Source organism: Muscardinus avellanarius, assembly GCF_963383645.1.
Source record: "Muscardinus avellanarius genome assembly, chromosome: 13".
Classification (NCBI taxonomy): Eukaryota; Metazoa; Chordata; class Mammalia; order Rodentia; family Gliridae; genus Muscardinus; species Muscardinus avellanarius.
The window spans coordinates 74,817,631-74,829,943 of NC_137799.1; the positions used below are offsets into that span (position 1 = coordinate 74,817,631).

General features: G+C 41.6%; 1 protein-coding gene across 1 annotated transcript in view; it reads left to right on the forward strand.

The window, feature by feature from the left end:
* Positions 1 to 12,313, forward strand: part of MAMDC2 (MAM domain containing 2) — a gene marked incomplete at both ends in the record, with an annotated part of 178,369 nt that overhangs the window by 136,595 nt on the left and 29,461 nt on the right. The gene's annotated exons all lie outside the window — the stretch shown is intronic.

Consider the following 12,313-nt stretch of genomic DNA (forward strand, 5'->3'; position numbering starts at 1 on the left):
ATTGCTGAGGTTGGCCTTGAACCCGTGCTCCTTCAGTCTCAGCCTCCCAAGTACTGGGATTATACACCAACATTCCCGGCTTTTTATAAAAGACAGATTAATGAGAAAAACACAACAAATTTATTTAATCAAGGTTTTATGGGATGCAGGAGCCTTTAGAAATGAAGATCCAATGACCCAATTTTGATGAAGTGTGGACAGCCGTGTAGAATTATGATTAAACAAAAAAGATACCACCTACCGGTGATGGGCTGAGGTGAAGGAGCAGCGAGCCCTGTCCCGAATCTTCTTGGTCTCTGTACTATAGTATTTCTTCCTCCCACATAAGGAGCAGGACCCCTTCTGCAGTGGGTCTTAGGATCAGCAAACAGACAAGGTAGGGCTGAGAATTTCTTTATGGCCAACTCCAAGACAGAAAGGCAGAAGAAGTTAGAGCTATAGTTCGAGGTTTTATGGCTGACTTCAGGAGAGAGACATGCTAGTTTTTATGTCACCCCCTTCTTGCAGAGGAAGTGTTTTAGTTTCTATGCCTTGCCTTGGGGAGAAAGGGAAACAGGATCCAGGAGGGCAGAGAAAGACTTGCTTCTGAGTCTCTTCCACTTCAAAGTACCCAGTGTGTCAAAGCTTTGGGATGTCATTTTCTAGCCCCAACACTGAAAACTTTTCATAAACAGATGTTACACAGAATGAAGCTGGTGGTGAATGAAGGTCCAGTGCTGTTAATTAGAGAGTTTCAAAACCAGGCTCTTCAGAGTCGTACTTTTAAATGCTTAAAGAGGAAGGAAGAAGGAAGAGAGGGAGGGAAAAGAAAATAGAAAATAAAAGAAGCAGGTTGGTATAATACAATATACTGGTATAATACAATATGTTTTACCAGGAATTAGAAAAAAGCATCACGTTTCACAGCCAGGTATACAGGTTGCTGCTGTGTGAGCTTATGTCCCTCTCAGCCTTTTTCTCACTCAATAACTGGTTCTGAGATCTCTTCTGGAACCTTCCCTCCCGTTATGGTGGCCAAAAGATCTAAAAATAACGCAGATTTCTGAAACCAGAGAATTGAGAGCTGTGGATATTCACCACTCCAGTAGCAATGAAAAAATGTGTCTGAGGCCTGTGTTCTATCACACATGCCCTCTCCCCGGAGCCGAGGCTCCCCCAAGCAGAAAGGCCTCCATGCTCCCAAACGTTGCAGCTGTTCAAGCTTTGTCGCTTGTCAAAGCTAAAAGTTGAATTAAATCAGATGGGTCTTTAAAAAAGGAAAAAAAAAACAGATGGGTCATTTAAGAAAAAGTGCTGGTCAGCTAAAGACTTGTTTAAAAACACATGGTCCTCTGCCTTTTGTGGGCTATGCAAACCAGATATAGCATCCACAGGAGGCATGCAGTTACAATTTAGCAACTCTTCCTCCAAACTTGGCCGGGTTCAAGAATGCTAAAATCACTTTTCTAGCTACTCTATCTAGGGGTTTGTGAAAATCCCATGCTTTCTGCCAAGTATCTTAATTTTGGAAACTTTTGTATTGTTTTGCCTTTTGCATTTGTGTTTTAAAATTCTACTATGACATTATCAGACAGTAAAAAGAACAAGATTGTATGATGCAGTCATTCCTGCACTGATGTCAGTTGGCTCCTTAATGAAGGCCTCTGAAATTTTATTCACTAGATTATAGTGATTTTGTGAATAATTATGTCACTGACTCTGTAGTTCCATACTTATCTGTACAAAGGATTTCAGAGGATTTTAACCTTATCAGAAGGAAAGTTAAATTTAACCCAGCATGCAACCATTTGGTAAATTGTTGCGGTCCACCCTGATAACAAGAACTACACTAGGTTCATTTATGGGTAATTTATGGTATTGTTGGCATAGGATTGAAATGTTTCTGTCTGAAGATAGAAGACCATTTATCTTGTCATTGACATGATAATTATAGGCCTAAATAGGGCTCTTCAACAGATGAAGTCCATGGAGAATTAACCCAACAACCTGGTCCTCTGTCGACCAAGCAGGCTATGGAAACTACATTAAAAGGCAGTGAAAACCCAGTTAACTCTGCCACTGTTCAGCAATTGAATATAAACAATCCTTTTTATTTTTTATTATTTTTTTTGTAATCATACATCACTTTAGAATACAGGACTTGAGAGGATATGCAAGCACATATCATCCAATAAGCCCTCATCCAATCCCCATCCCATTCCCTCCCCCTCCCTCGATCTCATGCTTAATTGGTGATTATCTCTGATATAATTGTTTACACATCTCATGAGTCTTAAGGAGATTCCATCCTCCCCTATCCCCTCCCCTCTGATTGGTCACCTTAATTGCTTCTCAATTGGGGCCCTTTCTACTACTTGACCTCCTCCTGTTACCCCTTTCCTCCTAGTTCTTGCTAATTAGGTGAGGCATCTGGATTTTATTTTCTGTGCTATTTCTCTGTGCATGCCGCATTGCAAGTTCCGATCCCACTCTTGACGGCCCCAGTAGCGGCCTGGCCACTTGGAGGACTCTGATCCTGACCTCGTTGGCTCCAGCACCGGCCTTGCCTCATGAGAGACCCCGATCCTGGCCTCACTGGTCCCCGCACCGAACTAACCCCTCGGCTGGCTCCTCTCCCGGCCTCAGAGGCCCCAGCACTGGCCTAGCCTCACGACAGGCTCCAACCCTGGCCTCACTGACCCTGGCACTGACCTAACCCCTTGGCAGGCTCCTATCCTGGTCTAGCAAGTCCCAGCTCCATCCTTGCCTCCCAGCAGTTTCAGATCCTGGCCTTGCTGGCCCCAGCACCGGCCTTACCCTTCAGCAGAGTCCAATCCCAGCCTCGTAGGTTCCAGCACCAGTCTTGCCTCACGGCAGGCTCCGATCCCTACCTTGCTGGCCCTGGCACCAAGCACAACAAAAAGCTGGGCGTAGTGGTGCATGCTTGTAATCCCAGCATTTGAGAGGCTGAGACAAGAGGATCACGGTTCAAGGACAGCCTCAGTTACTTAGTAAAGCTCTTTGCAACTCAGTGAGACCCTGTTTCAAAATAAAGAATAAAAGTACAGGGCTGGGGGTGTAGCTCAAAGGTAGAATGCCCCTGGGTTCCATCCCCAGTAACACAAAAAACAAAAATAAGTAAATAAAAACACAACAAAGACTATACTTTACTATATTCCATAGCAACCTAAAAAGCTTGAACTTCTTCTCTTGGTAAAATCCTGCTTATTGTGTTGGGTGGCTCTTAAACTATGAAAGCTCATAAAATAACAATCAGTAACTTTAATTTTTTTTTTTTTTTTGGTACTAAGGATTGGACCCAGGGGCATTCTACCTCCAAACTATACTCCAACCCCAATTTTATTTTTTTATTTTGAAATAGGGTCTAGCTAAAATTGTTGAGGCTGGCTTTGAACCTGAGATCCTCTTGTCTCAGCCTCCCAAGTACTAGGATTATAGGCATGTTTCACCATGCCCAGCTCTTTAATTCATTTAAGTCCCAACCTGAGGCCCAGCCTAGCAGCCCTTGCCTGTAATCCAGCTACTTGGAGGCCGAAGCAGGAGAATACCAAGTTCAAAGACCAGACAGGCAATTTAGCCAGACCTTGTCTCAAAATACAAAGATATAAAGGGCTGGGAATGTAGCTCAGTGCACAACAGTTACCTAAGCATACACAGGATCCTGGATTTAATCCCTAGTATCACCAAAAAAAGAAACAAACAAACAAACAAACAAACAAAACAACCTGATTTGGTTTGAGAAAATGAATTTATGACAAATCTGTTTTTCTACTTTTTTGTGTGGGTGGGGGACGGTACTGGGAATGAAACCCAGGGGCATTCTACCTCTAAGCTATACCTCCAGCCCTATTTTTTATTCTTTATTTTGAAACAGGGTCTCACTGAGTTGCAGAGGGCCTCACTAAGTAGCTGAGGCTGTCTGTGAACCAAGATCCTCCTGTCTCAGCCTCCCAAGTGCTGGGATTACAAGCATACGCCACCACACCCGGCTGTTTTTCTATTTTTTCTTTCCTAGATACTTTAACTAGAATTTTTCTGGACTTCCACTGGCTGAGACAATCTGTTCTCTTTGACTAACACAGCCTGTGGCTGGGTTTCCATACCCTTTGCTCCCTCGCCTCCAAAAGAAAAAAGAAACATAAACACTTTAAAAGAGAATTAAAATTCCCTGCTGCAAGGAAAGTTTGCAGAGTTACCTTTCAGATTCTGCAGCTTGTTTCCAGAGAGAATATCATTATTTTTTGAAAGAGAAAAGATGCAAACAAAGAGATGATTCTGTCCTCCTTTGACAATCACAGTTTTCAGGAGCAGGAAATTGAAACAGAAGCTCTGCTGGTCATTCAGTGGGAGTGTTAGTCCATCTAATTGGCCTCTCTGCTCCTTTACATTTGCTCCCAAAGCTTGAGCGTATTTCATTGCTTGTTAGAACCACCCCCTGGTAATACACAGAGGAAGAGAAAACTATCTCAGTCGAGTCTGTTTTTATTCTTCCTTCCTTCCTTCCTTCCTTCCTTCCTTCCTTCCTTCCTTCCTTTCTTTCTTTCTTTCTCTCTCTCTTTCTTTCACAGTACTGGGGATTGAGCCCTGGGGCATTCTACCTTCAAGCTACACCCCCAGCCCTATTTTTTATTCTTTATTTTGAAACAGGGTCTCACTAAGTTGCAGAGGGCCTCACTAGGTAGCTGAGGCTGGCTGTGAACCTGCGGTCCTCCTGTTTTGGCTTCCCAAGTATTGGGATTACAAGTGGGCACCACCATTCCTGACTAAAGTCCATTCTAAAATGAAAAGGCTGTTTTGTTCTGAGGAGGGAGAATAAATGGATTGAAATCAAAAGTGGGTTTAAAAATGTGGCAACATATCTAAACATGCCTAGCACAGAGACTGCATATGATAGGAATTTAGTAAGTGGTGTTACATACGCTACCCAATAATTTACACTACTCTTGGTGTTTGTAGCACTGGGAATTGAACCTAGAGGGGTTTTACCTCTGAGATATACCCCCAGCTCTTTCTGTTTGTTATTTGTAAACAGAGTCTTATTAAATTGCTAAAGCTGTTCTCAAACCTGCATCCTCTTGCCTCAGCCTCCGGTACTGGGATTACAGGGATTTCACCACACCCATTTGGCTTATATGGTTCCTGTGTGTGTGTGTGTGTGTGTGTGTGTGTGTGTGTGTGTGTCACTGGGGATTGAACCCAGAGGCATTCTACCTTCAAGCTACACTCCTAGCCAGATTTTATTTCTTATTTTGAAACAGGGTCTCGCTAGGTTAATGAGAGTCTCAGTACTTGCTGTCGCTGTCCTCGAACCTGAAATCTTTCTGTCTCAGACTCCTAAGTCTGAGATTACAGACATGGGCCACCATGCCTGGCTTGGTTTATACTATTCTTTATCAGTGGTTCTCAGCCAGGGAGAGTTTGTTCCCCATAGGCCATTAGGCAACACTGTCTGAAAGCAGTTCTGACTGTCATGACGGGAATAATAGAGGCATCAGTAACTGTGATAGGTCCGGTTCCATTACAACTGGATGAAGACGATAACTGGAGAGACAGAGTAACAGGAGAAGAAAGAGCTTCGGTGACAAGTCGGCAGGCAGAAGATGGAGGGCTGTTGCCCAAATCCCATCTTGCCAGGGTCCCAGGTGCAAAAGTTTCTATGGGGCTTCTGGACTTTTAGCCATAGCTAGGTAGTCACTGAAATAGTCATTAATTCCTACCGCAATCCATTCTCTTGACATGGCTTTCACAATCATCTACAGGTCACCAGACATCCAGAGGCAATCTTGGCTCCTGTGAGCTTAAAGAAAGATCACTGATTGGAAAATCATGTGACTGGTGTTACTTTTCTGGTTTTCCTTGCTCTTTTCAGGCAAGGCTGACTTTATTGCTTAGTTATTTTTTGTGGGGGAGGGTAAAACAGAAACAGTGAAAAGCGGACTTGCGGCTCTTGGTATCTCTAGGGTGGTCTGAAGAGGTCCTGAAGAAGGGACCCTCAACTCAGGACAACAGGGTCCTTGGCAAGTGCCGTAGGAAAGAATTGCATAGATCAGATATCGAGGCACAGGGATTTAGTTAGGAAAGCAAGGAATATACATTCAAGGGAGAGTATAGGCCATCTTGAGAGTGAGAGATGCTTTGGGATCCTTAGGCTCTTCTTTTAAATGACACTTCTAAAGGTATGGACACAGGAAAGTATGTAAAGATAACATTGGGTTGGTGATCACAAGATGGGGTAATGGTGGTCGGCAGGTCTCAGCATCTGTAGGTTGATGTCTTCTCCATCTGATATAAGAAAATAATCTATAATAGAGATTTATGGAAAAACACCTTGTATTATAAGTTTCATATCTCCCTTTGCTCAATCTCTTCTAAACATGCGTGTGTAAGTGAGCTGATTAAGACTGCACAGGGCAATTGTAATAAGTGGGTGAATTTCCAATAACTTCAGGGTTGTGAATAAAGATTTGTAGCAGGGCGTGGTGGTGCACGTTGGTAATTCCAGTACTTGAAAGGCTGAGACAGGAAGATCACAGTTTGAGGACAGCTCAGCTACTTAGTGAGGCCCTCCACAACTCAGTGAGACCCTCTTTCAAAATAAAGAATAAAATATCGGGCTGGGGGTGGTGCTCAGAGGTAGCATGCCCCTGGATTCAATCCCCAGCATCACCAAAAAAAAAAAAAAAAAAAGATTTGTAGATTTCCCAGAAATGTGGGATTGATGGAACTGGGAGAGAAAACTGGCTTAGAGATTGAAGGTGTGAAGGTGTGAGGAACCAGCTTTCAGAGTAAGTTAGAGTCTCCTTGTCCTTTCTTATGTCTCCTTCCTACCTATCTCTTTTCTTCTCTCCTACCTCATTTGAGCCAGTTAATCCATCCATCAGCTTTACGTAGACAACAGGGATATTGCTAAACACAAGGCATCCCAAAGAATTATTTGGCCCAAAAATATCAATAGTACTGAGGCTGAAATGCCCCACTGTGGATAAAAGAAAATGTAAAATGTCTCTCTATCTTTCTGTCTTTCTCCCTTCCTTCCTTCCTTTCCCCTACCCCTACCCACCCTGGAAATACTGGAGATTGAAGCCAGGGGCACTCTATCACTGAGTTATAGCCCTATCCCTTTCTATTTTTAATTTCGAGTCAGGTTATTACTAAGTTGCCAAGGCTAGCCTCAAGCTTGTGATCCTCCTGCCTCAGTCTCCTGAGTGGCTAGGATTATAGGCCTGTGCAACTGTACCTGGTTTATAATGTCTATTTTTAGTACACTAAATAATAAATTAAGCCTGGTATGGTGGTGTTCACCGATAAACCCAGTACTTGGGATGCTGAGATAGGAGGACTACAGGCTCAAGGTCAGTCTTAGCAATTTATCTAGCGAGGCCCTCACTAGCTTATCAAGACACTACTTCGAAATAAAAAATAAAATAAATCTAGGGGTATAGTTCAGAGATAGAATACCCCTGGGTTGAATCCTTAGTAAAACACACACACACACACACACACACACACAGAGTAAATTAAGACAGCACAATGGTGCACACCTGTAATCCCAGCTACTCAGGAGGGTAAAGAAGGAGGATGGCAAGTTCAAGGCCAGCCCCAGCAACTTAGAGAGACCTTGTCTCAAAATAAAAAAAAAAGGAGATATAACTCAGACCTAGCATATGGGAAGCCATGAGTTCAATCCCCAGTACCATCAAAGGGAGAGGGGTAGGTTAAGGTTAAGTAATATTGCTAATCCTTATTTGGCTGTATTGTTTGCAAATATATTCATCTAAGCCAGGCATGGTGGTGCACATTTGTAATCCCAGTACTTGGTAGGCCAAGACAGGAAAAGCAAGGTTTGAAGCAAGCCTCCGCTCCTGAGACTCTCAGCAACCTAGTGAGATCTTGTTTCCAAATAAAATATAAAATAGGTCTGGGAGTGTAGCCCAGAGGTAGAAAGCCCCTGGGTTCCAACCCCAGTATCATAAAAAAATGAACACACACACACACAGACACACACACACACACACACACACACACACACACACATTAATTTAGCTCTCATCTACTTCCTATTTGTGTTACCAAAGGTGATGTGGGTAGATTTTCTCAATAAATGAATATTCTCTAGCAAAACAAAAAATGTAAAGTACTACTAGGACCTAAGGCTGAAACCTTTATTGCACTGAAATGGGTTGATTTACACAAATTTAATTTGCCCTAACTTTTAAGAGCTCACATAAAATCAGGCACACCTGTCTAAGGGATATGGTTTTATGTGACTTGTCATCTCCTCTCCCTCTCAAATAAATATTAATATACATTTAAGCTAAGGTTTTTCCCCCAACGCTTTAGAGATGTTCTATTTGCTCTGAAATACTGCCTAAAATATAATACTGCCTTGTATAAAGGTCTATAAATAAAGAAGAGGTTAATCCCCTCAAGAATTTAGACACAGAACAGACCAGCATGCTTGACTTCCTTTGTCCTGGCTCAACCAACAGCTCAATCACCAGCTACCTGAAAAGAACCCCCTCAACTCGTACCGCTGCTCCTCAAGCAGCAGACATAATGGAAGATGGCGGCCCCCAAACTGGAGCCAATGGTATCAGCACTAAACTGGTCTTGACATCCATCTTGCTGTGTCATAATGCCCAAGGCTGAAGGGTGAATCTAGTCAGTAGGTGACTGGCTTTGGGATCTTTCATCAGGCAGGACAACACGTGACCTGCCACTATAGTGATGTAAGCTTTAAGATAGAAGCAGCCTAGGAGACCTGCTGTTGTTCCCAATATCTTGAGCAGTTCATTTGGAATGATCAAGAGGAGCTAGGGAGGCCTATGTAATAGAGGAAAGGTTCAATGTCTGCTATGTCAAATTCTCTTAGCCATTAGCTATGTGACTACAGTACTGAGCACTTTGCATGTAGCAAATGTGGCTGAATAAGTTATATATTGCCATCCTCCCACCTCAGTTTCCCTAGTACTGGGATTACAGGCATGTACCACCGTGTCCGGCATTTTTGTTTAATTTTAATTTTAATAGATATACATGCCTAATGACTACAATAATAAGTAAAAACAATATCATAAATAGTAATCCATTATTTTATATCTTAAAGATATCTTGCTTAAGTCAGGAGTGGTAGCCCACGCTTGTAATCCCCGTGCTTGGGAGGTGGAGACAGGAGGATCTCGCAGGTTGAAAGCCAGCCGCACTGGCTTAAGAGACCCTGTTTCCAAATAAAAGAAATATAAAAATAGGCCTGGGAGTGTAGCTCAGAAGTAGAAGGGTTTCCAGGAACCCCAGTACCACCAAAAAAAAAAAAAGAGATATCTTGCTTTTTTTGCTTTTCTTCAAATACAAATACGATGTCATAGAATAATTAGAAAAGAGGAAAGACAGTTAAATACCCATAATTTTATGAGCCTAACATAATTATTATACATATGATAGAATTTCCAGGCATTTTATATGTGTTTTCATTGTGTATTTATTTTGCACTTCTGGGGATTGAACCCAGAGCCATGGGCATGCTAAGCAAGCAATATACTACTGAGCTACACCTGTGTTTTATGTATTTTTAGATGATTTAGGTATGATTGTTTCTTGGGTTTTATGTGGTTTTTTGTTTGTTTATTTGTTTTTGTGGTGCTGGGGATAGAACCCAGGGGCATTCTACCTCCGAGATACACCCCCAGCCCTATTTTTTATTCTTTATTTTGAAACAGGGTCTCACTGAGTTACATAGGGTCTCACTAAGTAGCCGAGGCTGTCCGCGAACCGCGATCATCCTGTGTCAGCCTCCCAAATGCTGGGATCACAAGTGTGCGCCGCCACAGCTGGCTATGATTGTGTCTTGTTCTATTTTGTTATTTTATATTATGTGCTCTGACCAGCTTTTTTCACTTAACATTAAGAGAGAAATCTATTTCTGTACCTCTAGGTACTTTACAAGCCATCAGATCTAATAATGGCCTGTTGCTTAGAGTTGTTGTGTCACAGTTTATTTCCTCTCTGTTTGAAATTTTGAATTGTTTAATCTTCTTTTTTGGTGTGTTCATTTGGTTTTATGGTCCTTATAAAATAATGCTATGGTAAACAAATGAAAGCACGTTAATGTTTCTCCTCTTTCAAATCTAGCACGTCAAATGTTCAAGTTTTATGGAGAGACAATTGACGTGGTGAATCCTTTTACTACCTCAAATTAATTTTGAAAAAGTACTTTTTCACTACACTTATGGAAGATGGACTTTAAAACTAGAAAAGGGAAAGAAAGCCAAGATTTTCTCTCTGCAGCAGGACAAATTATGAGACGGATTAATATTCATTCCCATATAACAAGAAAAATTGCTGATAAAATGTGATAGCTTTCAGGGCTGATGACATAGGCCTTTGCCTTCCAAATGGGGAATAAACTCCTGGGCATAAACTTTGCGACTAAAATAGTCTACATATTTGGATAATCTCTAGGATATCTAGAAATGAAAAATTAACAGAGGTAAATAGAAACAATAAAAACACCCGTTTTGTTTTGTTTTATAAATATGCATAGTTATACATTGTTATCTTCACACTATTCTAGTTATAATTTAAAGTAAACCTTCATATGTCATTAGTCATTATTTGGGGGATTTTTCTTAGTACCAGAAATTGAACTCATGGACATTCCACCTCTCAACTATACTATATTATTTTTTATTTTGAAACAAGATCTCTAAGTTGCGGAGGGCCTCACTACATGTAGCTGAGGCTGGCTGCAAACCTGCGATCATCTTGTCTCAGCCTCCCAAGTACTAGGATTACAGGTGTGCACCACCATGCCTGGGTTATATTGAGCATCTTAAGACATTTTATATTTTGTATACTGGTAAACTTTTGCATTATTTTAACATTTCTCTTTAAAAAAATACTGGATCTGGATGTGGTGGCGCATACTTGTAATCCCAGCATTTGGGAGGGAGACTGAGATAAGAGGATCGCAGTTCGCGGACAGCTTCAGCTGCTTAGTGAGGCCCTTTGCAACTCAGGAAGACCCTGTTTCAAAAATAAAGAATAAAAAATGAGGCTGGGGGTGTAGCTCAGAGGTAGAATGCCCCTGGGTTCCATCCTCAGTACTGAAAAAAGAAAAACCTGGGAGCTGGGAATGTTGCTCGGTGGTAGAGCACCTGGCTAGCATGCACAGGGCCCTGGGTTCACTCTCTAATACTACAAAAATCAGATTATATACTTTAACAAGTCTGATCATCAAAAACCAAAGGGACATAACTGATAACACAAATAAATTTAAGCCATAATATTTTGAATATTAGAACCTAAAAGTCAAATATTCTCAGTATCTGTAAGGTGAGTTTTAGTTTCTGGTATATCATCTGTTGTCTTCCTTTGAATTGAGATTCCTAATTTAGGGACTGAACATGGGCTGTAAGAGCTTGAGCTAACTAAATATTAAGTTAAACATTTGAAGAAGCTTTGCAAACTACAAATCCAGTGAAAATCTCATATATTTTAAAAAGTGCTCTTTGAAAATCCTATATAGGAAAAGTTGCCTTTACAACTACCCTATTGGAGAAAATCCAAGACTTTGTTCCCTCTCTCCTCTCCCCTCTCCCCTCTCTCCTCTCCCCTCTCCCCTCTCCCCTCTCCCCTCTCCCCTCTCCTCTCTCCCCTCTCCCCTCTCCCCTTCTCTTCTCTTCTCTTCTCTTCCCTTCTCTTCTCTTCTCTTCTCTTCTCTTCTCTTCTCTTCTCTCTCTCTCTCTCTCTCTCTCTCTCTCTCTCTCTCTCTCTCTCTGGCACAGTGGATTTAATAATTTATGGGATGGATTTGGTTTTCCTTCATATACAACAATAAAAATGTTTGGACTAATAAAATAACTGCAGTTAGGGCTTTTATTAGCAATACCAACTGGGGACATAGATTTTTGTCTTGGAAATGGAACACAAGTCTCCAGATGGCAAATCACTGGGACTTTGTTCACAATGTGAATAAAGCACATTGCCAGAAAGTCATTTCCAAAAAAAATCAATAGTGTTTGTACTGGAAATGTTTGAAAAATGCTTGGAGAACCATCCACTTTGTATGTATGTTGTGGATTATCTAGGGAAAATATTTAAAACCCAACAGGCTTTTTTCTCTGTCATCCAGTTAACCTCCTGCTTTCCTCAGCCTGACTGTCCATTCTTTAAAGAATGTCTCCAGTTTTTTGCTTTAGTACACACAATATGTCATTATGAGGCTGGCTTTGCATGAAGCGATGTGAGCAGTTCCAGGGCCACATATTATAAATGGCAAGCGTTCTTCCTGTCACCGCATCCTGCCAGTGTTGTG